This window comes from Bombus vancouverensis, chromosome 18 (genome assembly GCF_051014615.1).
Source record: "Bombus vancouverensis nearcticus chromosome 18, iyBomVanc1_principal, whole genome shotgun sequence".
In the NCBI taxonomy this organism is placed as follows: domain Eukaryota; kingdom Metazoa; phylum Arthropoda; class Insecta; order Hymenoptera; family Apidae; genus Bombus; species Bombus vancouverensis.
The window spans coordinates 601,150-614,805 of NC_134928.1; the positions used below are offsets into that span (position 1 = coordinate 601,150).

At 36.0% G+C, this 13,656-nt stretch overlaps 1 pseudogene across 1 annotated transcript; it reads right to left on the reverse strand.

Moving 5' to 3' along the window:
• Positions 1-4,220: 4,220 nt before the first annotated feature.
• Positions 4,221-11,237, reverse strand: LOC117161781 (uncharacterized; annotated as a pseudogene). The gene is made up of 2 exons (XR_013060728.1): positions 10,994-11,237; positions 4,221-8,291 (listed from the first exon to the last, which is right to left on the reverse strand). The product of XR_013060728.1 is annotated as an uncharacterized LOC117161781 (transcript).
• Positions 11,238-13,656: the final 2,419 nt, after the last annotated feature.

Genomic DNA, 13,656 nt, shown 5'->3' on the forward strand with positions numbered 1-13,656 from the left:
ACGTATGCTCGCTAAGAGCGGCGTATTTCTGATTGCTCAACTTACATGCCAAACAGAAAATACGGCGCACGAATTTCATTCGTGTGTAAGCAATCGTGCGCTCCAGTGAAGTGATTCAGAGAAGTGTTACGAATAGCGATAGTGAGGAGAAGTCAAACAATACAGCAGCAGATACCAACAATCAAGATTGCAATCACAGAAGGAAAGTATTACATAAACGAGTCGGTAGATTTACCAGATTTAAAGCAACACCAGCAAAATAACAACAATCAAAACGATATGGCTACAGAAAAAATAGAAGAGCAGAGGAGACAGGAGGAGTGCAGCCACGATAACGAAAGATGTTACCAGGACGAAAACTGGAAGCTAACAAAGACTAGCAAAAAACGTAAAATAATTCCAGGCACAAATGCCGCAGGAAATGTACATACAGAAAAGCAGCGATGGCTGCAAAAATTACTATTAAGAAACTCCCTCGTCTCACTAACGGAAGAAATAGATGACAACCCAACAACCAAAAACACAACTCAATCAACACACATTACAAAACCACCACGAATATTTGTCGACGCCCAGATAATAGACCCGCTTATTGATCGACTAAACAATATAGTTGGGAAGGAAAATTACATAATAAAACAAACAAAATTAGAACAAGTAAAAATTCAAACAAACGCCCCAGAAAATTATAGGAAAGTGATAAAAGAATTAAAGGAAAAAATGCTATATACCATACGTACCAGCTCAAAACGGAAAGGAGCTACAAAATAGTTATAAGAGGATTACATCCAAAATTTAACACAAAAAAATTAAATGACGAATTAGCAAAAATTGGCCATCAAACTAGAGCAATAAACAATATGACAAAATCGAAGCAACCATTACCATTATTCTTAATAGAACTTGAACCCAGAACCAATAACAAGGTAATTTATGAAATCAAAAAAGTTCTAAACACAATAGTAACAGTGGAACCACCACGCTGCAAAAAAGATATACCACAATGCATGCGGTGCCAACAGTACGGTCATACAAAAAATTATTGTAACAGAAGCCCGGCATGTGTAAATGTACAAAAAATCACTTAACAATACACTACCCATACACAGGAAACATAGAAGAAGTTAGATGTTATAATTGTAACGGAAACCACCCAGCCAGCTATAAAGGATGTGAAATCAGGAAACAATTACAACGTAAACTGTTTCCACCACTTTGCCACCACAAATAGTTCAATCAATAACTACCAACCACAACAAAGTATAACGGATAATGAAACAACATTGAAAGCACAATATGAACCAAAAGCTATAAACAGAAAGATAGATCCCCAAGGTAACCGAAGCTATGCGCAAGTACCCAAAACATTAGACAAGCAACGCTCACAAACAATCAGGATCAAAGCAACAACATCGAAGACGATACAGAAATCAAAGAAATGCTCAAACAATCCATTAAAGGTACGGAGATATTAAGAAAAATGGTAAGTGAGCTAAACACAATACTAAGGCAACAAGTACAACAAACAACAGTCATGTTACAACTATTCACAAACTTGCTAAGCAAAAAATAGAGATGAACATGTTGAAAATAGCAGCCTGGAACTCCAATGGTTTGCAACAGCGATCCCACGAAACTAAAACATTTTTGTATGAAAATAATATTGATATATTACTTGTCTCAGAAACACATTTCACTCTAAAAAGTTACATGAAAATACCATACTACACCATCTACAACGCCAAACACCCCTCAGGTAAAGCACATGGAGGAACTGCAGTAATAATAAAAAATGACATCAAGCATCGCCTACGTAGTCAAACAAATCAAGAACACTTACAAGCAACCACTGTCACAATACAAACCAATGACAATTACTTCCAAATATCAGGAGTATATGTACCTCCGAGACACAAAATGACACTTAAAAAATGGGAAGAGTACTTCCAATCCTTAGGCGACAAATATATAGCAGCAGGAGACTTTAATGCAAAGCATACATTATGGGGTTCGAGAATTAACACGCCGAGAGGTAGAACATTAGAAAAATACATTAGAAGCAGCAATCTCAACGTACTACTACAAGAAAACCAACGTACTGGCCGACAGACCTCGATAAAACACCTGACTTGTTGGATTTTGCAGTATCAAAAGGACTAAATGTAAGCAAATTAAAAATAACAACCAGCCTTGAACTTAACTCCGACCATACACCAATTATATTAGAATATACAAGCAAACCATTACTTTATAACACGTCAGAGTCGCTTTGCAATAAAAACTGGCAAAAATCTAAATTAAGCAAAATGAATAAACTAAATATATACAAAACAATAATCAAACCAATCTGGACATACGGAGTTCCACTATGGAGGACGGCAGCAATGAGTCACATAAATAAAATAGAAACAGGGCAAGCAAAAATTTTAAGGACAATAGTTAACGCTCCATGGTACGTCAGAAATGAAGACTTACGAAAAGATTTAAAAATTCCAACAGTCAAAGAGGAAATCGCTAGATATGCAAAAAAGTATAAAGAAAGACTTCTAACACACCCAAAGCATATGGTTGCTGAATCGAATAAAACCATAATAGAAAGAATACTGAAGAGGGAGCATCCCACAGACCTCACAATAGAAGTAAACAATTTGGAAGATGGAACCCCGCTGGGGGTAACCATCCATATGTTATATTATTATACCACTAAGCTATAATATTGTACCAACTGTCCTACTGGACAAATAGTAAAATTTAAATTAAATAAATAAAAAAAACGAATTTCATTCGGGGCCGAGGTGAAAATAGCGTGACTGAAGGACGACAAGATAACAGAGGCACGTTCGAGCACGCCGTTGATATTATACCCGTGTCGTGTGTCACGTTATCAGGAAACGTGCACGGAATGGGCCGGCACCCATACTCCGGATCCCCTCCGTTGAAATTCGATTCTCGTTAACTTGCTGTGCCGCAATTGAAATACAATACAACCGTCGACGTGATAAATATGGCAAGCCTCTCTCGCACCCTAATTTTGATCGGACACTTCTGAATTTTATCAAAATTTCCTTTACCATAGGATATGTATTGGGCAAAGGTCCATTTTTCTTTAGAGTACTTTCTATTTTGCCATTAAAATCTATAATGTAGTAAAATGTTTTCTCTACTTTTCGTTCGTGCTTCACATTAGGTGATCTTCGGCAACATTGAACAACTTTGCATAAGTTACCATACCGATGAAACTTTACTCGAGATTGTAACTGGTGGAGTTCTCTTTGGAATTCCTCTAATTCGATGTACTTTTCTTTTCTTCTTTTCCACTCGAACGATCCATCTTAACATACTTCAAATTAAATTCGATAGGAGCTTCTGTTTAAATTTCGAAACCCAGGATATTGGCAGAATTTGTAAAATTGTATTTCTTCTGACACAAAGACGCTTCATATTTCCATATAGAGGATTTGTTTTAGCGCAGTCACTGCTGATTGATCATCGCGATGAAAACAGGATGGAACAGCATAATCCGACAAATACGTCGTTATTTTCTAGTTGATGTTTCAACAGAAACGTAGCTTCAATCTTCTAATTAACGTTGCTTGTACAAAACGTCTCGAATCAAAGTGCTGTATTCAAGTTCACCCTATTTCGAGTCCCGAGTATACAAAGACATAATTTTAACTTCATGTCGCGTCTTTTAATTAACGCGAGTCATACACAACGTTCCGAATGCGAGAGTGTTGGTTCGTACAGCAACAAAGGTTGGACGAATGTCGTAGTTTACACGGGGAAAGAATTTACATTATTTTCTGGAAAATGTAATTTATTAAAGAATACCTACACTTTTAAAAACAGTACATATCGTACTACTAAAATCTACAAATTTCCCGAGCAATCTATGAAGTTTACCAGCTTTCTAATTTTTAGAAAATAGAAACGTTAGCTCTTATAACTGGACAACTGTTCATTTCGTTGTACTGCAGAACCGGTAAAAGCTCGTAAAAATAGTTCATTTTCCCGGTGTGAAACAACCAATTTATTCGATTACGCGCTGCAACTATTCTGTGATATAAAAGTCAATTCTTATTTCTTTATAGAAATTCTAATACGACAATTTTCATTCGCGCTTTCATAGCGATACATATCGTTCTTCGTCTCATGTTCCTCTCGATTATCGTATTGTACGACCGGCACTGTGATGGAAATTGTAACATTTATTAACTGAATATTTAACGTAATAGTTTAATTGCACATTACAAAGCATTATCGTTCCCGTACAATTATCATTCGACGTCATTAATCGATAGCTGGGTAAGTAAATACATCATCTCATAATGAAAATTGTAATTATGATCCATATTTAAATTAGCCATCTGTCAAATATGAAACTTATTATATAATCATTCCACGCGTGATAAACGAAATGAATTTTTTTTAAATCTCAATATCAAATTCAATAATAGGTTTATCCATTTTTTAACGGATGTTGTAATTATTATATCGAGCGGACGTTTAAACGAATAATCATAGCGAATAAACATTACAATAGAAGAAAAATGACCAATATCAGATCAATTAAGAAAAGAAATTTCAACATTTACTTACCCTCACTTCATTCATTTTCTAACTTCTTCAAACATTTACGCTGACCAAAAACAATTTATAAAATATGAAGGTCCGCAAACGCGCACGTCGAACGAAAAACTCCCTTTAACAAAAAATTGTACAATAATGAAATAAGATAGTGATCCACGTACTTGATAAAATACACACGCACGCACGCATGCACGCGCGCGCATACACACACAGAAACATATACGTATATGAAAGCACATAAATATAACGCGTTCAAAGAAAAGTAGACAAATTTATTAGTCGATCTATCATAATTTTCATTAAGCTGTTTCAAGCGGCACGTAGTAAACGATACGATAACGCGATTAGATCTCTTTATCTCTTATGTGAAAAAAACGATGTATATTAAATAAAGTTAGAGACAGTATGGAATATCTAGTTCACTCGTTTTCTGGCTAGTCGTCTAGCCAAGAATGCTTGACATATTCTGCTTCAACAAACTGAGATCATCGCAAACAATGAAGAGGAAGCGCCTAAGGCTGACAACCAAACTTCACTCTATGCTCGATGTTTGAGTCGAGCGCAGTTCGTACTAGGTCAGAAGCGTTGATTTGTCTTGTAAAGTATATTTCAACAAATATCGATACGTTTCATGCGTGTCATGGAAAATGCGAATACGTGACTTAAAGAACACTTTGAAATCATTTGCTTCGTATGTGTGTGTGTGTACTTGGCGTGTTTATTGTACGTCTCAATCTAGGCCGATTCTTCAGTATAGTAGCGTGAAAATTGATTTTGAAACGACCTATAAATCAAAGAATTAAATATTCTCTATGCTTTATTTTATGATTATCTTAATTTATCCAAAGAATCATGAACACATGCGAAAAGTCCGATCCGATATATCGCGGTCGCGCGCCTCGTCAGCGGGCGAATCGTGCGAATGAACGTGTAGCTTATCTGCGTGGAGATGTGATTCGTAGCTGAAGCCTTCGTTACAAGTATCGCATTTGTAAGGGTACAATTTCCATGGTTCGTCCGGATAATGCTCCAACTTGTACATTCCTTGAAACGATTTACCACATATTACGCATAAAATATCATTGCCCTTGTAATAATACGTGTCATGCTCGACTAAACGTTCGTAGGATTCGAATAACAAATGACATATTACAGATTGGTTTATCTTCCACAGCGCAATCGGAATTCAGCACCAGCCTAGAATCTTGCTCAATATGTAAGTGTCGTTTGTGAATTTGAAGACTCTGTTTCTTGACAAATCCTTGATCGCAGAACTTACAAAAGAATTTGTAGTTCACCGAACACGAAGGCGCATGAGTAGCAAGCATGTGAAACTGTAAGAATCTTTTAGTGGAAAACATCGTGTTACAAACGTTACACTTTTCTGTGGCCGTTTGGCGATAGGCGCGCTCGTGTATGCACAAATTTTTAAATGTTCAGAATTGTGTTTCACAAGCAATGCAAGGAAACTTTGTTCTGTTCATCTTGTCCGCTCGGTGACCCTTTACACATGCAATCCTATTAAGTAACCTTCTGCGCTTTGCACCTGTATCGAATGACGAAGAGAAAGTATCATCCGTAATAAGTGTACTCGTAATCAAATAATTTTCCAAAGATCTTGTCGTCCCACCCGAAACGTCCGACATTTGTTCCAAATCAGGCGACTGTGCTATGCCGAGTTCCATGTCACTTGGTTCTTTCAAGGACCGAGACAAGTGGTTTACATAAGATACACGTTGTTTATTTTGTAAGACTTTCATTCGACGACATACATTCTCGTGTTGTTTCAAACATGAGTATAGCCAAAATCGTTTGCGACAACCTTTGCATTTGTGTTGTTTCTTGAATGCATTGCAATTTATTTCAACATCAACCGGTGAAGCGTCCTTTTTTGATCTTATGGTCTTCAAACAGTGCAAAATCATGTGTCGTTTCAACAATGCCGACGTGTCAAACTTCTCATAACACACGCAACATTCCCTTCGTTTAAACACAATATGCTGACGTAGATAATGAGTTAGTAATTTATTCATGGACGTGTAACGCGCGTTCCATATGCTCGAAATGTAAATCGTATGGAACAATTTCATGTGCTCGTGCAGGTTCTCCTTCGAAGAAAACGATTTTTTACAAATATGACATTGAATTATTTTTTGCTGATAGACTTTAATGTTCTTCTGAAATTCAACCGATTCTTGTTGAGGTACGATTAATATATCAGCGAAAGATTTTACAAATTCACTGAATCGCTTTGATGCAATCGTGTCAGCTGTCAAAGGCAAGTTACATGTCGAGCTTGTTTCACGAAAACCTTCAAATTCCTCTTTCACATTTTTCGATACTGCTTGCTTGAAAGCATCTTCGTTTTCGTTTTCCTTTTCGTTTTCGTCTTCGTCTTCGCTTGACACAAAACTAGTAGGCTCCAAGAATTTGTCGCATTTCTCCAAACGGACCACGCATTCTTTATACTTGGCTTCAGGTGCAGATCTTCTACTTTGGTCAAATATATAGGGGAACTTGTTTCTTATAAAAGATTGTCTTGATCTTCCAAAGGTCTCAAATTGCAATAAATCGTAAAAATCATATAAAGAAGGTCTTTTCACTGACCTAAGGTTGTAAGGCATACTGTGCGAGGTATTAGAGCTTCCAGGTTCAGCTTTTATTTCGTTCCTTAATAAAGATATCATTGTTTTTAAATTCACATGAGTTTGAACAAATGGTCGTTTCCTAACAGGAGATTCGTTTCGCTCAACAGAAGTAGACACCTGAATAACTTCTGCAGCCTTTGATGTCTTGTTACTAAATGTGTCAAGCGTTGAAGTTGGAATAATAGTCGCAGTAACAGGAATATTCTCCGTATCGATAAAATTTTCCGGGCTAATCCATTTGTCATTCGGTTTGTCTTTGTACGTCGATATGAAGTCTGTAAGGACGGTCTGCTTCATCCTTTTCGAAGGTGTACCATGCGAATCGTTTAACCATTTCGGGTGCGTAGTCTTGATATTGCTGCTCGAACCCTTGGTGGGTGTACTGTTTAAACTATTAGATGGTATCAAAGATATATTTTTTGAGCTATCTACGTTTTTTGGGCAGGGACTGTGTGAAGTATTTGATTCTGCCATGACTGTACCATCCGAATGATTCGAGTTTTCTAACGATTCAGGAGATGTTTTCGTGATTTTGCTTTCACCAGAAAATATTGCGTTCCCATGCGCATGGAATAAATGAGATTGGATATGTCTTTTATAGGAAAACCTTCGGCTACAAAAATTACATCTATACCCAGACAATTGTTTCGTACGACATTGCCTCTTTAAATGACGTATCAAGTAAATATGCATAGTGAAAATTGCAGTGCAATTATTACACTTAAATACATTACAGGTATATAATTTGTTATGCTGATCAAATAAATATTTAGTTCGAAAAGTTAACAAACAAACGTTGCAACTTCTTCTGTTGTTTGAAGGTACTTTATGTTTACTTTTTCGTTTATCGGGATCCGATTTCTTATTTTCTAGATACGTACTTTCTTGAGGAAACGCGGATTCTTCATATTCAGAATAAACGTCATCCGAAGATTCACCTTTAAACGTCGCTGTTTCATTTTCATTCCCTGTATTCGTATCAACTGGCGAGAAATCATCGCAGATCTCCGGATCGATTGGCTCTTCTTTTATTCTTATTGCATAGTCAGAAGGCTGAAAAAAATATACAAACCTAACGTAACATTCTAAAAAACGAAAAATCTATGAAACAGTCCTAGTCTAGTAATTGAAGCTAATCGTGCCATAAATATCATGGATTGGATAGAAAGCTATGTATAGAGCTACAAAACTAGATAGTAGAAAGAACGCTTTATGACGCCATATTTATGAGTTAGCCAGGTTCTACCATTAAAAACATGAAAAACATAACTGCACAAATCCAGAATACTACATACATAAGAAGAGAGGTGTAAATTTTGTGTAAATTTACAGCTTCATTAGAATTGCTACGAAACTTTTCCTCAACTACTAACATTTATCATAGGACATGGCCGATCGATATTTTCAAACTATTGTGTAGTGAAGTGGATTATATTCAACTCTCAATTATATTCAAATGTAAGAAAAATCAGATTCGCATACGATATTTTTAGCATGGTTGTTTAACGTTATTTCATGAATGTATTTTTCCAGGTAACAAATTGGCACAAAGCAACGAGCGGTTTTTCTACATGTTTAACAAATTGTATATTATAAATGAGCAATGAAATATACGACAGAGCAAAAAATGCCATGCAAAACTCTAAAAATTCAATATCATTTGAAAATATAAAAAAACAACTCAAAAAGTTTACAAAAATCACCATGAATTGTTTAAAGTAGAAATATTTGTATTCAATTCGATGGAAAATATTGTAGAATCAATCGCGATCAGTAACCGGTGTGAGAAACAGTCAATGGTAGTAACTGGTCAAACAGAAGGAAAACGTGACTGTCAACGGTGCTTACATACGCTGAAACACTGATACGATGAACGCATCAACATTTTTTTATCTTTTATGGTGTATATTGGCTTGCATCGATGCAGAAAGTAATATTATTTTCTTAATTGGTAGGCAAAGCCATTGGGTATATATTAAGTATATATTGATATACTGATGTCATTTCACGAGACTTTAGAGTCGATGCGTAACGTCATTACGATACGTTTCAGCTATATAGGCTGCTCAACGAATTTTCTACGCAAGACTATACTAGAACTACTGTCCCGATGCTGTTCGGGCAGTAAGGGACATATGCAAAATTCCTCCCTTTCACTATGTTGCAAATTTGTATAAGAATATATATATACACGCGGGTAAACGCACACGCGTATTTGTGCCTCGTTATAACTGTGTGCGGAAAAATTTTGTATATAAACTCATAGCAGCAATATTTTTCATAACGCACACAGAAACTTAAACCTGGGCATAAGGTTACACGAGCGTTAAAACGGACATACGTTTCACAGTCATTTCGTACGTACGTAGAAGTCACGACATACGAGCGTCGTCTGTTTTGCAGAGCTGGCGGAACAATTACTCACGCCCTATCAGTGTGCTGATACGCAGATGGTCGAAGCGCTAAATTTCTAGTTCTCAAAAATAGCGATTGTTCTTAACTGTGGCGTAAACCATGCTTAACGGAACGTTCGCGACATTGTGTTGTAAAACTCCAATAATATTTCTTTTTAATCTGAATCGATATCGAAGTGCGTTAAAAACTGTAAATAATTTGATTTATACAAATGATTTTTGCAATAACAAATGATTTATAATAAACAAATCTGAAAATCCTTGCACAAAATAGAAATGTTTTCATTCCGATACAACTATTCGCTATAGAATAATCGCGGGACATACATAAAAAATACGTACTCATCGAACTGATAACGAATAACCACTGATACGTTCGTGTGATCTGCTCTATTTAAAGTTATACGTTACAAAACGCCTCAGCTGAATCCAATGCCCGTATTTATATAAATACATCAGTGAACAGGTAGCGCACGTTCCCAGTGATGAACGTTCCTGGTACATGTGTGAGTATTAATCCATTATACGGCAATATACTTTTTACAACATACGTTGTTTCAACGCTCGTATGCTTCGACGCATTAATATGATGAAAATCTAATCTTTCTTACTAATTCACTTGGTATTGTACGAATAAATAGATAACATTTCACGATACAACAGCGATTTACATTAATATTACATAAAACATATTTATATATCTATAAATATCAATTTTATATTCTATAAGCCGAGGAAAATGAATAACAAATAATAATAACACAAATGGCAAACATAATCAGTGTACTAAATATTAACATATTAATGAAAATCATTTGTAATTCAATATTTCCATTTTTATAAAATAAAATATGTAAATGAAATTTAATTGTAAAATAATCACATTCGCAGAAACTCATTACTCTACAACGGAGAAATTAAATATTATATTGATAACAATAATAAGCACGGTTGCATCGATGCTAGACATTCTGCATTACTTTAATATTTTTAATCCATGTATTGTTATTGCGCCATAATATATAAAGTATAGACGCAAGAGCTCATAGCGCGTTGGCCAAAGTAGTCTTATAATTGACAGATACATTATACAAAATTTTATGTACCATCGTGGAAATTCCTTTTAATTCAACAATTAAATTTCATTTCTATTACAAATCATAAGTTTGCGTCACAACGGCCAAAGAAGCAAATCTTACTTTGTCATATTGAAATAGTTAAAGAAAGTGGTACATAAACATTAGTTTAATATGTTATATTAACCAAGATTTGTAGAAACAAAATATATTATTCAATACGGTCAAAGTTCACTTATCGAATGATGTTTCAAAAGGTACTTACGTCCATTTTGTTGTCCAATTTTATATCCATAGAGATTGCATCAACGGGCCGCACGTAAACTAACACTCGAGCCATTTGCTTTACGAAATTATTATTATTATTAGACAAACTGCTTGCCTGTGCACAAGGAAAATCTATGATTAGTGAGTAGTAGACTTTAATAATATCCTCAAAGAACAATTCGCGTTTTCCTTAAAATATGCCATAACTGCACGATAACAGTAGCAATTTGTAAATGAATATAGAAATTGTATGAAATACAGTTATCAAATATATTTAACAAAACTATAATTATTTGATAGAAAGTCGTGAAATTAATGAAAAGTAGAAGACAATGGAAGATATTTCAGGTTAACGTGTCATACATGATCTTAAAAGTTGTATACACTCTCTTATTATTCACTTATTATTCACTTGCATCCAGAACATGTTTTCCTTTGTTAATAGTTCGCGTCAAGATAAAATGTAAATTCTTTTTATACACATATAAACATGCAAAGAGAGAGAAAATACCGTTCAAACTCGGACAGCATCATGAGCAGCACTGTGCGCATTAAAATGGTATCCACCACTAGTAGCAAACATGACGCTCAGTTCAGACAGATTCACGCGTGGCTACAGCGCATGCGTGTTACTGAGTAGATTTTCTGATTAACTTCACGTTATGTCCAATACAATATTTTGTTCGCGTTTCTGTATAAACTCACGTTATATATGTATGTATATCTGTGCATCTAAGAAGCAACACCAATACACGTCAATGAATACCTGATTATTCCTACATCATAAGTACTGCAAGCATCGTATTCGTATACACAGGTTTGTAAACTCCAGTAAAGGGGGTAATGCTCTTAATATTCGGAAATGTGCTTTACAAATCGGCCGTTAGTCGCAGCGCTGGCATCGATTTGTTAACACCTTTGTTTGCAAAATTATGAAAAGCAGTTTAGTTTATATTCTTCACCTTTAGTGATAATTTTCATCAATATACTTAAAGTAGAGTAGAGTAGAGATGCAGTATTTCACGTGATACAAAAGAATGTTGTTTAAATAAATGTAGTTTTACATAATACTATAGAGTTTAGTTATAGACACGATCGTGCTGCAGACACAAGAAGCGCTGCGCGGCGAAGTCTAACAAATCGATTCAAGTCCCTTACTCGAGAAATACTTTCTGGCCCGTAGGAGTCTTACCCACTCTAATGGAATTCTTAAATTTGTGTATACGAACACAGGCGCGCGCGGGCGCGCGCACACACACACACATGTACATACTGTTGACTCTGTCAAAGGCTTATGAGATACCACTGGTTGTTAAAGTATTTGTCAAAATATCTGTTTTATACTCTAGCGTTAAGGAAGAGAATCTTATTGCTCAAGAAATTAAAATTTGGTTAAAGAAATGATTATTTGAACCCTATGGACAGTTAACTTTTGCGGTTGGTAACTTACCGACAACATAGTTATATGTGTCGGGTTATCGCTAGAATTTAGGGCGCGTAACAATTCTTCATTTGTATTAGCGATCGTTTTGTACGACAGAGATTATATTTACAGGTACAAAAAAATGACTTTTACAAAGTTTAACGAACAACAGTGGTGTTTAGACACGCAAGATGCAATTTACAAGGTTTTTAGGTTCGATAAGGAATCCACGGTGAACGGGATAACTCTTTACTAAGCGTAGAATACTTTTTAAGCACAAAATACGATTGCTGGGACGCTTCGTATAAACTGCTCGAAGTTTAACTTTCCAAGGCGATCGCACGAATAATAGACTGATGAAAATTTTCCTCGCTTTACAATCGCGTTCGTTTGTTAAATATTCGTTAGAAGCATCGAGAAAGTTCCATTCGCCGTTGCTAGGCAGTTTCTGCCTGGAGTTTTATTATTAATACAACGTGTGTCCCATTATATTGGCACATCCGAGGTAAAATCACACGTGGCCAGGCCCGTTCTTGAGGCCGTATGCCGCCACAGCCACATTTCTAGGGAGAACCATACAACCACTCCACACCTCTGTCAGGCAAAACGTCCATCCCGTGACCGTGGCTACCAGTTGTGTCACCTCGAGTCTAATCTCACTATCACAAATCTCGAACAATTCCAATCAGATTGAATGACAACAATTGCTTAATTACGGCTATGATAGAATCTAGGCTAAAGCATTACAGGATTTTCCCAAAATTTCAAAGGAAAGGCTCCGTTTTCCTTTCATCTCCGACATGTGTAATATCATCCGAGATACAATGACACAGACGGAAAGAAGTACAGAATAAGCATTTATATCAGTATACACAGACGAGACGTAGAATAAACACGTTTATCGCACGTCTGGAAGCATCGGGAACCTTTAGCATGTTAGTATTATTCCAAATGTTACCGACTCAGCGTCTCGATGATATTATCTGTTCCCTTCAGCACATTATCCAGTCCAGCACATTGTTAAATATATAGGTATCTCCTTTCCATAACACATCTTGGATAACAAGCTTTTGTGGCAATCGCATATCTGGAGATATTTACTTGTGTACACTGTACTCCAATGATGTGAGGTCAATCGAGCTGAACACTTGATCGGCCTGTGGGCGTTCGCAGAGACTTGTCCTAATAGTAATAAAAATGGAGCGATATATGGGACTCTCTAAGAGGTGGTGCTCTAT